Raw genomic sequence first — 13,978 nt, 5'->3', positions numbered from 1 at the left:
TCCAATTTAAAAATGTAGTATTGGTAAAAGAAAAGACTAATAGATCAATGGAACAGAATAAAGAATCCAGAAACAGACCCAATTAAATACAGTTGATTGATCTTTCACAAAAAAGCAAAGGTAATACAATGGAGCAAAAATAGTCTTCTTAACAAAAGACAACTGGACATCCGTATGCAAATTAATCTAGACACAGACTTTATACCTATCAAAAAAATTAACTCAAAACAGATCACAGATCTAAATGTAAAATGCAAATGTATAAAACTAGAATGTAACGTAGGAGAAAACTTAGATGACCTTAGGAATGGCAATGACTTTGAGATAATATCAAATGCATGATTCATGAAAGAAAAAATTGATAAGGTGGACTTCATTAATATTAAAAACTTCTGGCCAGGCGTGGTGGCTCACACCTGTAATCCCAGCACTTTGGGAGGCTGAGGCAGGCAGATCACTAGGTCAGGAGTTCAAGACCAGCCTAGTCAGCATGGTGAAACCCCGTCTCTACTAAAAATACAAAAAATAAGCTGTGCATAGTGGTGCACGTCTGTAATCTCAGCTACTCGGGAGGCTGAGGCAGGAGAATCACGTGAATCCAGGAGGCAGAGGTTGCAGCGAGCCAAGATTGTGCCACTTGCACTCCAGCCTGGGCAATAAGAGCCAGGCTTTGTCTCAAAAAAAAACCAAAAAAACCCAAAACCTTCTGCTCTGTGAAGGTCAATGTCAAGAGAATAAGACAACGAGGCAGAGACTGGGAAAAAATATTTTCAACAGACATATCTGATAAAGACCTGTCATCCATAATATTTAAAGAACTCTTAAAGCTCAACAATAAGAAAACAAACTCAATTACAAATGTGCCAAAGGCTGTAACAGACACCTCATCAAAGGAGATATATAGAAACAAATAAACATATGAGAAGTTGTACCACATCATATGTCATCAGGAAAATGCAAACTAAAATAACCATGATACTACAACATACCTATTAGACTGGCCAGAATACAGAACACTGAGAACACTAAATGCTGGTGAGGAGGTAAAGCAAAAGGAACTCTTACTCACTGCTGAAGAAACACAAAATGGTACAGTCACTCTGAAAGATAGTTCGGTAGTTTCTTGCAAAATTAAACATACTCTTAACATATGACCCAGCAATGGTACTCCTTGATATTTACCCAAAGGAGCTGAGACTATGTCCATAATAAAATCTGCACATGGATGTTTATAGAAGCCTTATTCATAATTGCCAAAATTTCAAAACAACAAGATGTATTTTAGTAAGTGAATGGATAACCTGTGGCATATCAATATATGGTATGTGTAGACAATGGAAAATTGTTCAGTGCTACAAAGACATGAGCTATCAAGCCATAAAAAGACTGCGAGAAACCTGAAATGCATATTACTAAGTGAAAACTGCCAATCTGAAAAAGGCTACATACTGTGTCTTAGTCTGTTCAGGCTCCTGCAACGAAATCCCATGAACTGGGGAGCTTACATATGGGAGATACCCCATATATAAAATGGGGTATCTGTGCGTGTTTTATAGAGACAGGGTCTCACTCTGTCACCCAGGCTGCAGTGCAGTGGCATGCATGATCATAGCTCACTACCTCCTTGAATTCCTGGACTCATGCAATCCACCTGCCTTAGCCTCCCAAGTAGCGGGGACTATAGGTACACATGCCTGGCTTAGGTAGCTTACAAACAATAGAAATTTATTTCTCACAAAATTTCCCACAGTTCTGGAGACTGGGAAGTCCAAGATCAGTATTAGCAGATTTGGTATCTGCTGAAGGCCCACTTACTGGTTCACAGATGGCTGTCTTCTTACTGTGTCCTCACATGGTAGAAGGTACTAACTAGCTCTATGGGTTGTCTTTTAGAAGGGCACTAATCCCATTCCTAAGGACTACACTCTCCTGACCTAATCACCTCCCAAAGGCCTACCTCTTAATACCATCACCTTAGCGGTTATGATTTCCACATGAAATTTGAGAGGCACAAACATTCAGACCACAGAAGTATGATTCCAGCTATATAACACTCTAGAAAGGCAAAACTATGAAGACAGTAAAAAGATCAGTGGTTGCCAAAAGCAGAGTATAGAAGGAATAAATAGGTAGGGGACAGAGGATAGTAATGCCCTAAAAATCCTCTGTATAGTATCATAATAATGGATAAATATAATTAAACATTTGTTTAAACCCACAGAATGTACACCACCAGGAATGAACCCAAATGTACCCTATGAACTTGGGGGACTGTGTGTGAATGCAGGCTCATCAATTATAATACCTGTACCACTCTGGTGAGTGATGCCAATAATGGAGGTGGCTATGCGTGTACTGGGGTAGGGGGTTTATGGAAATGTCTGTACCTTCCTCTCAATTTTCCTGTGAACCTAAAAACTGTTCTAAAAAAAGTCTTTTTTTAAAAAAGCAATCTGCAGTTCTATATATGCTATACACACATGAATATATATATATATACACACACACATATATTAAAAAATGAAAATCTACATATGTAGTTGAAATCTTATGGGCACACATATACATACACAAATTGATTCTGAAAGGATAAGCATCTGTTTATTCTTATGACCTAAGGCATGGGGCCAAAAGGGAATGAGAACGGTTTTTACTTTTTACTTTTCTACTGTCTGAATTATTTATAATGAGGTTTTATTTTGTAATTAGAAAAAGTAAAATATTTAAAGCACTGTAACAGAAGGTACCATGTGAATGAAAGACAAATTGAGATAAAATCGAGGGAAGTTTAAGAAAAAAAGAGGTTAAAAACTGGCCAAAGTTAAAAAGGAATTCATCATGTGTAAAGATGAGAAGGAAAGGAGAGAATTCTAAATAACCGTAAACAAAACAAACACAGCCAGGAGTTTGAGACCAGCCCAGGTAAATGGTGAAACCTTGTCTCAAAAAAAAAAAAATAATAATAAAACAAATTAGCTGGGCATGGTGGCACACGCCTGTAGTCCTAGCTACTCAGGAGGCTGAGGTGGGAGGATTACTTGAGCCCAGGAGTCTGAGCCACAGAGTCCCCACCTCTAAAACAAACAAAACTACACACAGAAGCAAACAGAAGAAAGCATGGAAGAAAGCACATATAGTATGTGCAGAGATTGCATATAGTCTAGTTTTACTGCAGGACCTAGAGAGATTGAGAGAGAGGTAGATGACGCTGAGAAAGATGGAACTGAGAACCTATTCCAATTGTCCAGAAGATAACAGCCTGAAGTAAAATTCTTCCTTCTAAATTGCATGTGCCATTTAGAATTTTATATGGAAGAGAGAGAAAAAAAAGCAAAGCCTGTCTTGTCTTCCAGGCTGAAGGAGCCCAGGGAATTCTACCACAAAATATGGCTGCCTGGTATAAGTATTTTGAATTAAAGCCCCATCAGAGATCAACAGATGCTAGAAGAGACTTTTCCCCTATCTACAAAAAGACCAGACAGATTCCCCAAGGAGAATAATTGTTTTCCTGTCTCCTCCTCAGGGAGATGGGAAAACAATTTTATTATCTGCTGCAGAAAAGAAGACTGGAAGACTGAAGAATATAACCACACCCAAATGACACTTTAACAAGATAAAGTCTGTCTCTTAGGCTCATTCAGTTTTCAAAGAGAATACAAGTTCATCTCTGTCCTTCCAACCCCCCGTCCATTCCTTCGCCCTAGTGATCAGTTATTGCCGCTCAACAGAATTACCTCTATTCCCCATCTTTCCTTCCCCTCTGAAAACAGCTATGTAAGTATGTGGGCCCCACTGGGATATTTAAGTAATCATTGCGATTCTCAGCTGTGCACATTAATAAATTTGTATGCCATTTCTCTTAGTAATCTGTTTCTGTCAGCTGATTTTCAGCAAACTGGCAGAGGTGGAAGGGGACATTTTCCCTTGATTCCCACAAGGCTCTTCCAAACTCCTTGGGACTTGCAACAATAAGATAAGTCAAGTTAACATAAAAGCTCTGCAGCCCCAATGACACAAAAACACTTAAGGTAAAACACTTGCGGATAAAAAGCCATGCTCTGTTTTCACTTATATGTAGGAGCCAAAAAAATTGGATCTCGTGGAGATAGAGAGTAGAATGATAGTTACCAGAGGCTAGGAACAGTGTGTGTGAGGGAGAGTTGGGGGCTGGAAAGGAGGGGATAAGAGAGGATGGTTAATAGGTACAAACATACACTTAGAAGTAATGAATTATAGGCCGCGCACGGTGGCTCACGCCTGTAATCCCAGTACTTTGGGAGGCCGAGGCGGGCAGATCATGACGTCAGGAGATTGAGACCATCCGGGCTAACATGGTCATACCCCGTCTCTACTAAATATACAAAAAATTAGCCCGGCGAGGTGGCGGATGCTCGTAGTCCCAGCTACTTGGGAGACTGAGGCAGGAGAATGGCGTCAACCTGGGAGGTGGAGCTTGCAGTGAGCCGAGATCACAGTCACTGCACTCCAGCTTGGGCGACAGAGCGAGACTCCACCTCAAAAAAACAAAACAAAAAAAAGAAGTAATGAGTTATACTATTTGAATAGTAAAGTAGGGGGACTATAGTTAACAATAACATATTGTGTTATTTCAAAATAGCTACAAGATTTGAAATATTCCCAAGAAAAAATAAATGTTCAAGGTGATGCATATCCTAAATACCCTGATTTGATCATTTCACATTGTACGCATGTATCAAAATATCACATCTACCCTATAAATATATACAAATATTATACATCATTTTTAAAAAAAAATCCATGCTCAACTTGAAGAATACCAAGAAAATGTAAAATTAAACCAGAAAAATAACTGTGTGAGGTAATGCATATGTTAGATTTAGTTAGTCCACAATGAAAATAATACTTAAAAAATCATGTTGCACACCGTAAATACATACACCTTTATCTGGCAATTTAAAAAATAAAAAATAATTTTATAAAATAATAAAGCCATGCTCAAAGTCAATAGTAAAAAATCTCCAGGTTTAAGAGGACCCACGGGTCTGGAACTGCAGTCATACTATCCTCAAGGTGCAGATACCCTATGGGCAATAGGATCCCACTCCAAGCAACCACCACAGAAAATGAACTCACTGAAGTTACAAAACATGCAAAGAAATGCACCATCGCCTGCAGAGAGGATCAGCAAATATAGCCAGAAAACAAATGTGTAACTAAGATTCAGAAATATAAAACAATTAAGGTCTAAAATGTTCAAAGGCAAAACAGAAAGAACAAAAATAAGAGTCAAAAAGAGAACTGTACCCAGAATAAACAGGGAGAGCAAAATCTCAGAAATGAAAACTCCAGCTATGTGCTAGCTACAAACACACCTGTAACAGAAGGCTGAAAATACAGGACTGGGAAAAATGTTATACCAGACCGAAACTACCCATCAGAAAATGAAAAGCCTTTGAAGGTAAACATAAGGGAAAGGCATTAATTATGGATAAAAAGGAGACACTGCATAACAATAAAGGAATGATCCATTTACTTATTAAACCTCAGGTAATCATGTAGACCTTGGAGGAGAAGACAATCTACTGAGAAATAAAACAAATAAGGAACTGAATGGATAAAGTCAGGCTGAGAAGTGTCATGAATTAAAATACAGCAGGGGGGAGGGGAAGAAGGGCACAGAGCGCTATTTTATGGTGTGATCAGAACTGAGTTGACATTTTAGTGGAAACCTGAAAGAAGCAAGAAAGAAAATTATTAAGAAAATCTGGGAAAACAGCATTCTAGTCAGAGAGAAAAAACCACCAACAATTTGGAGACAAATATGAGCCTTGGAACAGCAAGAACTACAAGATGATTAAAGGCAAGTAAGAGGAAAAAAAGAAGGATAAAGATGAACCAAACCAAAAATAAAATTCTACGGCTCTCCTCAACATCTGAATGGACCCCTCCTCTTGGCCAAGGGCATTCCAGAGTTAACCTGAAAATCTAGTTCAGCCATGATGGAAAGGGGGTTGGATGTGCCTCATTATACCCCTCCAGCATTCACATCAACACAGATCTTAAGTCTGGTAAGAAATATTTACAGGCCGGGTGTGGTGGCTCACGCATGTACTCTCAGCACTTTGGGAGGCTGAGGTGGGTGGATGACGAGGTCAGGAGTTCAAGACCAGCCTGGCCAATATGGTGAAACCCCGTCTCTACTAATAATACAAAAATCAACCAGGCGTAGTGGCACATGCCTGTAGTCCCAGCTACTAGGGAGGCTGAGGCAGAAGAATCACTTGAACCCGGGAGACGAAGATTGCAGTGAGTTGAGATAGTGCCACTGCACTCCAGCCTGGGCGACACAGCGAGACTCCCTCTCAAAAAAAAAAAAAAAAGAAAAGAAAAAAGAAAAAACATTCACAATCTATTCTCTCTGAAGCCTGCTACCTGGAGGCTTCATCCACATCATAAAACCTTGGTCTCCACACCTCCTTATGGTAACCCAGACATTCCTTTCCACTGATAGCAACTCATTCAACCAACTGCCAAACAGAAAATTTTTATATGACCTGGAAGCCCCGTCCCCTTCCAAATCAAACCAATGTGACTGATTGATGCATTATGTCTCACTAAAATGTACAGAAGCAAGTGGCATTTGACCACCTTAGGCACATGTCAGTGGGACCTCCTGAGGCTGTGTCACGGGTGCGTCCTTAAATTCGACAAAATTTTCTAGATTGATTGAGACCTGTCTCAGATATTTTGGGGTCACAGACCCCAAAATTCAGGCAGGAAATGGAGACTAGACTATGGCAGAATTTTGCATTGTTTTTTTCCAATATGATGAATTTATGAAACCACCTATCAACTTGGCATTAAAATATAGTACAAAAGGCCAAAATACGGGAACCATTACAAGATTAGACAACTTCATAATCATAATGAGAGATTTAATACACCTTTCTCAGAAACGACAACTACCAAGTAAAAATTACAAAACAAAGATGACCAACAAAATCAGTAAGTTTAATTGAATTGCCCCCAAATCACAACATTAGTAAATGCAAGATAAGTGTTTTGAGAGTACATTCAGCCAGAAGTTAGATCGCAAAAACATAGGAAGAAGAATGTAAAGTGAGACGCTACCAACAACTGAAAAAAGAGCAAGGAAGAACAGACGTAGTATAAATACAAGGGAGGTACGAATAAAACGGAGAGGCTTGGACCAACCACTAGAGAAGGGAATGGAGTTTTAACTAGAGGAATTAAGGGAATTATTAGGTGGAGGCCCAGCTAAGGATGGAAAGAATGAATTTACAGAGGATATCACTTAATTATTAATATAACACAGGCAAAAGGGTGACAACAGTCTGAAGGTAACAGTACTGAGGAGAGCAAAGATGCCCTGGTGGCCATTGAGCAGACCATCCAGAGGGACAACTCCTTATCTGAGGAATTTAGAAATAATTAGACTTCTCTGTTGGCTAAAGCCAGCATCCGGTACCAGGATTCTTTCCCAGAAACGTATAAGTAACTAGAATTTCTATACATGTCCAGAATGTATGCTTGTCAAAACTCATTGTGCAACCTTTGCTGATATCAAAGCACCAAAATGTCTACAAATGTAATCACTGATCATGACCTACGTGGCTAATATAGTCCAAGTTACCCTTCAGCTTCTGCTGTAAGGTCCATAAATACCCCTAAGAAGAAAATCCACTGCAGTGAGCTGTCCTCTCTTGCTGAGGCGCCTTACTGCACTCTTCTGCAGCACTCTTTCTATCTAATAACACTTTCCTTTTCAACCCTATACTGTTGTTGGTAAATTTTTCTTACTACCCTACTATCCCAAGCTGACCACTTTCTAATGCTGGGGCTCTGACACCTCACCCAGCAAGTACTAGTGTGGGGAAGAGAGCCACTCTGAACACTTTGAAAGCAAGGGAAAAAAGAGAAAACAACAAAACACAGGACTTGACAGCCAAGAATGGGGTAAAGAGAGGGAAGTGTTAAGAGAGCTCTAAGGTTTCAACTCTGAAAAATATGAAGAGTGCCATTTGCGAATATGCGAAAACTGTGAAGGGGCCAATTTAATACGAGAGAAAAACACATTTTCTTTTGGATTCACAGGATGAAGTAACAGTGGGACATTCAAATGGAAATGTACACAGACTGTGAATTTATGTGTGGAATTACCAGCACAGTGGCAGCAGAAACCACAACATTAAATGGATTTATCAGATGATAGTTTACAGTAATAATACATGACTATTTTGGGATTAGAGAACCTGAGAAAAGCTCTTTTTCCTTGAAAAATATGTATTTGCAACACAAACTATATTTTCCATAACATTTCAATATATTCACATGCCTATTTAAGTATACCTGGGTTTCAAATATGAAACTCTAGTTTAGAGAGAGTGACAGGGGTAGAGGCTTGAGTGCCACCCAGAGCTAAGAAGAGGAAGAAAGACTCTAAAGGAAACAAAACAGGAGAAAAGCCACCCTGAAAAAATCAGGACACTGGAAACCAAGACAGGACCAATTTTTTTTCAAGTAACGGATAAGGAACAGAATAAAATATGCGAGTACTGCAGAAAAAAATAAGAACTAAGAAATGATCGGCCAGGCGCGGTGGCTCACACCTGTAATCCCAGCACTTTGGGAGGCCGAGGCGGGTGATCACTTGAGGCCAGGAGTTTGAGACCAGCCTGGTCAACATGGCGAAACCCGTCTCTACTTAAAAAAATTAGCCGGGTGTGGTTGCGCACGCCTGTAAATCCCAGCTACTCGGGAGGCTGAAGCAAGAGAATCCTTTGAACCTTGCAGTGAGTCGAGATCGCGCCAGGACACTCCAGCCTGGGTGACAGAGAGAGACTCCCAACAACAACAACAAAAAATGGCAGGACAGGAAGGTGTCTATGGCTAAGCGTTCTAACTCTGACCTTTTTACAAATATATATTCCACGACTGAAGCAATATGCAGCTTCAGCACAACCCCTCTAACTGGGGTAAAAAAACAACTCAAAGTACAGGTTGTTCTTGTAACAACTTTGCATGTGAAACAAGTGAATATCTAAACTAGTGAAACTGACCCTTTCCTTCAACATCACTCATTGAAAGGGCGTTTACAAGATTTTAATTTAGGCCTGATACAGAAATAAAAAACGAGATTAACATTAAGAAAAAGTTGATTATAATTACGAAATAAAAACATGTTTTTATACTGAAAGTACAACTAATTTGCATAAGCAATTTAACAAAATAGCTACAATGGGCTTGATACAACTGCCTCACAAGCCTTAAGCTCTCAGTTCTTAATGTTTCACTGTTTAACAGCATTTTCTTAATACACTGAAACATTTGTCATTTTTGAACTCTCGGCAATTAGGACTGCAGAACCAGGATACAACTGTTACTGGAAATGCAAACAGTATTTTAAACAGGATTATATGACAGTCCCTTATGTCACAACTCTCTGAAGTTTTTCCTATGAATCACCATTTTAAAGTTATCATTGTATTAGGCGTGGAAAGCAGGTTCCTTCCAGCATAATGATAGAAATGACACAGGGATAAGAAGCACTGCAACAGTGATTCATACACCTTCACCTTTTAAAAAGTACACACCTGAATCTACTTAAGCAGCAGTGGTCAGGGATGGAATCAAATGCGGATGGGGTTAGAAAGAAATTGCTGACAAAAAATATCAGGCAGTAGAATCACCAGGTGCACAAGGACAGTCGAGAATGATGTAGAGTAGGGAAACCCTCCTGAGAGTGACCAGCTAACTACTGGAGAACACTCAAGTCCAGGGGAAGGCAGACAGACTGGGAAATTGGGGAGGGAGTCCTGGGGATGGGACAGGAGGAGCAGGGCGGGACCGGCGAAACCAAAAACAGTTTGCGCTTCTGGGGCAGCAAAGTCCACGCGGGCGGAGGGCGCCGAGCACCAATGAGCTCCAGGAGCCGCGGGCTCCTTCCAGCGCCAGGTCCTCCCCAAAGCCTGGCGTCTCCCCACCCTCTCGCTAGGGAAGTGCCCTTCAAAGAAAGAGAAAGGAAGACCCGGAGAAACGGACAAGGGTCCAGAACGATCACCCAGCCTCCTATCGTCCCGCCCCTTGTCCCCTCGCGGCCACTTACCGGGATGCAGGCCGCAGTCACAAGGGCTGCAGCGGCGACTCGCTCGTTCCCGGCATTGACGTCCACTCCTACCGGCCTGCATCAGCTGAGCTTCCAACACAAACACTGGCGCAGCAGCTGGGTCACCACCCACTCAGCCCCGCCCCGCCCCCAGCGGAAGTGACGCACTAGCCGTTTGGGTCTACCCGCTAGCCCGGGTGAGGTTTTTCCGCCTCGCTCAGGCCTCTGCGTCCCTGTCAATCTCCGTTCTTCCCCATCCCCGAGGTATGCGCAATAGAGCATGACGGAGCGCAAGGCGGGAAGCAGCGACAGACGTGTATGCGTGCGTGCGTGCGTGCGTGCGTGCGTGATGCGCGAGGCGTGGCTTGCCGGTGGGGCGTGCTGTGCTCCTGTTGTGTTTCCCGGGTGTGTGAGCGGTGGGACTTCGTTTTGCCTTCGTGGGCGGGACCTGGGAGCAGTATCCTGGCTTGCTTGTTTGGGGGCCGCTATCCTCTTTAGGCAGAGATAAGCCTCCCTCTCCGCGTCCCTGAAGCCCCTGCCCAAGCTGTCTCAGTTCCTAGGAGCTGCGGGCTGCGATACCAGTTTCCTAGAGGGTGGTGCGCGGCACCGCCGCGCCCCTTTCTCTGTATCTATTCCTGGGCATGGCCACCCAGACTAAATGGCACTCAAAAGCGATTTGACATATATTACAGTATTGGAAGTTAGCATAAACCGCCCCATAAATGGTCCCACACTTAACACATCTTTTTAAAATTCTGGCATTTCATGCGTACCACAGGGGCAAACTACAACCCTCAGGGCAAATCCGGCCCATCGCAGGTTCTGCTGTATATAGCTGGGAGCTAAAAATGGGTTTCACATTTTTCAAAGGTTAAAAAAAAAAATGTTGTGCGACACATGACAATTATATGACATTCATATTTGTGTCTGCTTTTTACAGTTTCATTAGAACACAGCCTTTCATTCCTATACGTGCTGTCAATTAAAGCTTTTATGCTACAATAGCGAATTTGGGTAGTTGCAATAGCCCCTTACCCTCTTGAAGTGCCCTTGCAATTACATTGAGGTCCGGAAAACAGATCAGTGTCTACTAGTTCTCTACCTCAAAATGTTATCAAGACTTACAGTGTGCTCTCAAGGCTTACCCACTACCCACGGATATGTATGCTTTAGCCTCCTGTAAGGTTATTGTAAAGTCCTTAAGGAAGGGAGTTCTTTGACCTGTCAAATGTAGTGGACGTTACACTGATAGTTTTGTTGTTATTTTTCTAAATCAAGGAGGGAAAGCCAGCTTGCTATGTTCTTGGGACACAGTGTCTGGATTATGTACATCATAATGCCTGGTAAACCATAGCGGTGGATAAGCCAGACATGTTATTTAGCTACAGGAGAGTTAAAAGATGTATGCACCAATTAAGCCTTACAGACGTGTGTAAGGAGCTTTAGTGTTTGAAAGAGATTCCTCCTTGATGCTAAAGAAAAATTATTCTGACACTTGTTAAAATGGCAAGGAAGACATTTAGAACTATTGCAATAGGTGCCATGACTATCACCGTCGGGGAGAGAGATCAGCCTCAAGTTTTAATACAACAAAAACAGCTAGGAATTATAGCCAGCAAGGAGACTGAGGGGTCAGTGCATGGAAAGTTACTAAGAGGTGACATCAGGGGTAGGGGATATTCTTGCTAAACTGACTTTCAAGATTCTTGCTGAAGGCAGGTGGGGATGATCAATTATCAAGGCTAGGGGATACTCTCTAAACTGACTTAGCAAGATTCTTGCTAAAACTGGACTCAGCAGGCCTAAAATAGTGGTCCAAGGATGAGGCCTAGTTGGGAAGAGGGCTCAGAGGAGCGTAACTAAAGTATGGTCAAGGAGAGAGCATTGCCATTCCCTCTTCGCTTATGCTCTTCCATCTCCTAATTTAGTCAGGTGTTATGAAATAGCCAGATTTTCCTCCCATGTCAGAAATTTCCAAATAACTCCCAATTCCTGCTTCTCCATTCTTACCCTACCTCTCCCTCCCTTGTCTACCACCATACCTTTAATCAATCATGAAGTCTGATGAGTTTTACCGCAGAATTTCTTGAATCATTCCTCTGCTCCACATTCGCATTTCCACTGCTTTAGTTTAGGCTTTCATCCTTGCTCTTCAGTATCATCTAAACTGGTTTTCCAGCCTGTAACTAACCTCTGACCCAGTCAGTCTCTTTTGTGCAACCACGGTAATCTTTCGAAAGTGCAAGTCCTATCGTGTTTTCCCAAATTAAAAAGCTTTTGCTGGCACTACATTTTCACAGAATAAACCGAATGGAATGATAGGTTCTGACCCTGCTGACCTTCCAGCCTTTACTTTCACCACTTGCCTCTCACTCTCTGTCCTCCAGCCACACCTGTACTTCCCCAGATACTCTGTTTCTTTTCATACTTAGTGCCTTTGTCATGCTGTTGGCTTAGCTCCCCTTCCACCTTGACCTCCTAAAGATTTTTTTGTCCTTCAGCCAGGAAAATCTTACCTCACTACTCATAGAATAAAGCATTCCTTCCACCTGTGCTCACTTCTCTTATTGCCCTTGCTGCACAGTATTATAATTTATTTGTTTATATGCCTACCAGTTTCCTACAGTCAAGGAGTGTAAGGTAAACTGTATTGTCTGGATCTAGCATAACATCCAACAAATAGTAGACTTTCTATAAATTCTGTGTTATTGAATTGATTTTTAGTTTCATTTAGGTTACTAGTTTGATAAGTTAAAAATGGAAAATAAAACCCATTTATGATTATTTTGATGTTGGGCAGTTTTGAGAGAAAATAGAATTATATTTAATTTCAAACAAACAGCAGTATGCAAAATTGGAGATTATCTTGTGTATAATAGCAGACTAATGCATTCAGGAAATAATCTATACTTGAAATAATGCTAAATACAGTAATTGTTCAACCCTATATTCTTTGGAAGCTGGGTAAAAGAGACATCACATTGCCCCTGTATCAGTTACTTGCTATGCTCATTCTATTTTTAAGGTTTATTATTGATTTCTTTATTTTAGCTCTTCTACATCCATAGTGACTCCTTTCTGGTCTGGTTCATAGCTTTTTAAAAGAACTGCCAATATCTTTATTGTTCAAATAAAACCTAATGTTATAACCAAAATAAATTAAGCCATATTGGTGCAAGATATTTCTCCAGATCACCTAAGGGAGGGACATGCCAGAAAATAATTCTGGAAGAATAATCTCCATAGTAGGCTGAAGAATGGCCTTCTACAAAATGCCCACGCCCAAATCATAGAAACTGTGAATATGCTACATTACATGGCAAAAGGGACTTTTTGCAGATGTAATTAAGGTTACAGATTTTAAGAAAGGAAAATAATCCTGGATTATCTCTGTGGGCCCAATCTAATCACATAAATCCTTAAAAGCAGTACAGATGTGGCAAAGCAAAAGTCAGAGAGATTCAAGATAATGAGAGGAACAATTTGACAAGGAATGCAGGTGGCCATAGGGAACCAAGAGAGGCTTCTCCTGGCTGACAGCCAGTAAGGAAATGGAGACCTCAGCCACAGAGCCACAAGGAATTGAATTCTGTCAACAACCTAAATAAAACAGAAAGCACACTCTTCCCCAGAGGTACCAGACAAAAGCTCAGGTCAGCTGACACCTTGATTTCACCCTTAAGAGACCAGGAACAGAGGAACCAGCCAACTCTTGCTGAACTTCTGACCTACAGAACTGTAACATAATAAATTTGAGTTGTTTTAAGCCACTAAATTTAAAGTGTTTTGTTTCAGCAGCAATAGGAAATTAACATAATTACCTTTATATAGTTTGAAAACATGAAAGCAAGGATTTTCTGTTTTGATCCT

At 41.1% G+C, this 13,978-nt stretch overlaps 1 protein-coding gene across 5 annotated transcripts in view; it reads right to left on the bottom strand.

Annotated features, from left to right (window-relative positions):
* Nucleotides 1-12,532, bottom strand: part of LOC105475295 (patatin like phospholipase domain containing 8) — a 53,580-nt gene extending 41,048 nt beyond the window's left edge. The window contains exons 1-2 of one of the 5 annotated variants that reach the window (XM_071094629.1): nucleotides 10,109-10,276; nucleotides 4,215-4,514 (exon numbers count right to left, since the gene is read on the bottom strand). The gene's annotated coding sequence lies outside the window, so the exon portion shown is untranslated. Of the gene's footprint in view, nucleotides 1-4,214; nucleotides 4,515-9,596; nucleotides 9,613-10,108; nucleotides 10,277-12,150 lie in introns of those variants that run through there. The other 4 variants (XM_011730392.3, XM_011730388.3, XM_071094631.1 and 1 more) reach the window with 4 other exon arrangements.
* Nucleotides 12,533-13,978: the final 1,446 nt, after the last annotated feature.

This window comes from Macaca nemestrina, chromosome 4 (assembly GCF_043159975.1).
Source record: "Macaca nemestrina isolate mMacNem1 chromosome 4, mMacNem.hap1, whole genome shotgun sequence".
Taxonomy (NCBI): Eukaryota; Metazoa; Chordata; class Mammalia; order Primates; family Cercopithecidae; genus Macaca; species Macaca nemestrina.
The sequence above is the reverse complement of the archived record's forward strand: the minus strand, read 5'-3'. Positions and strand labels throughout refer to the sequence as shown.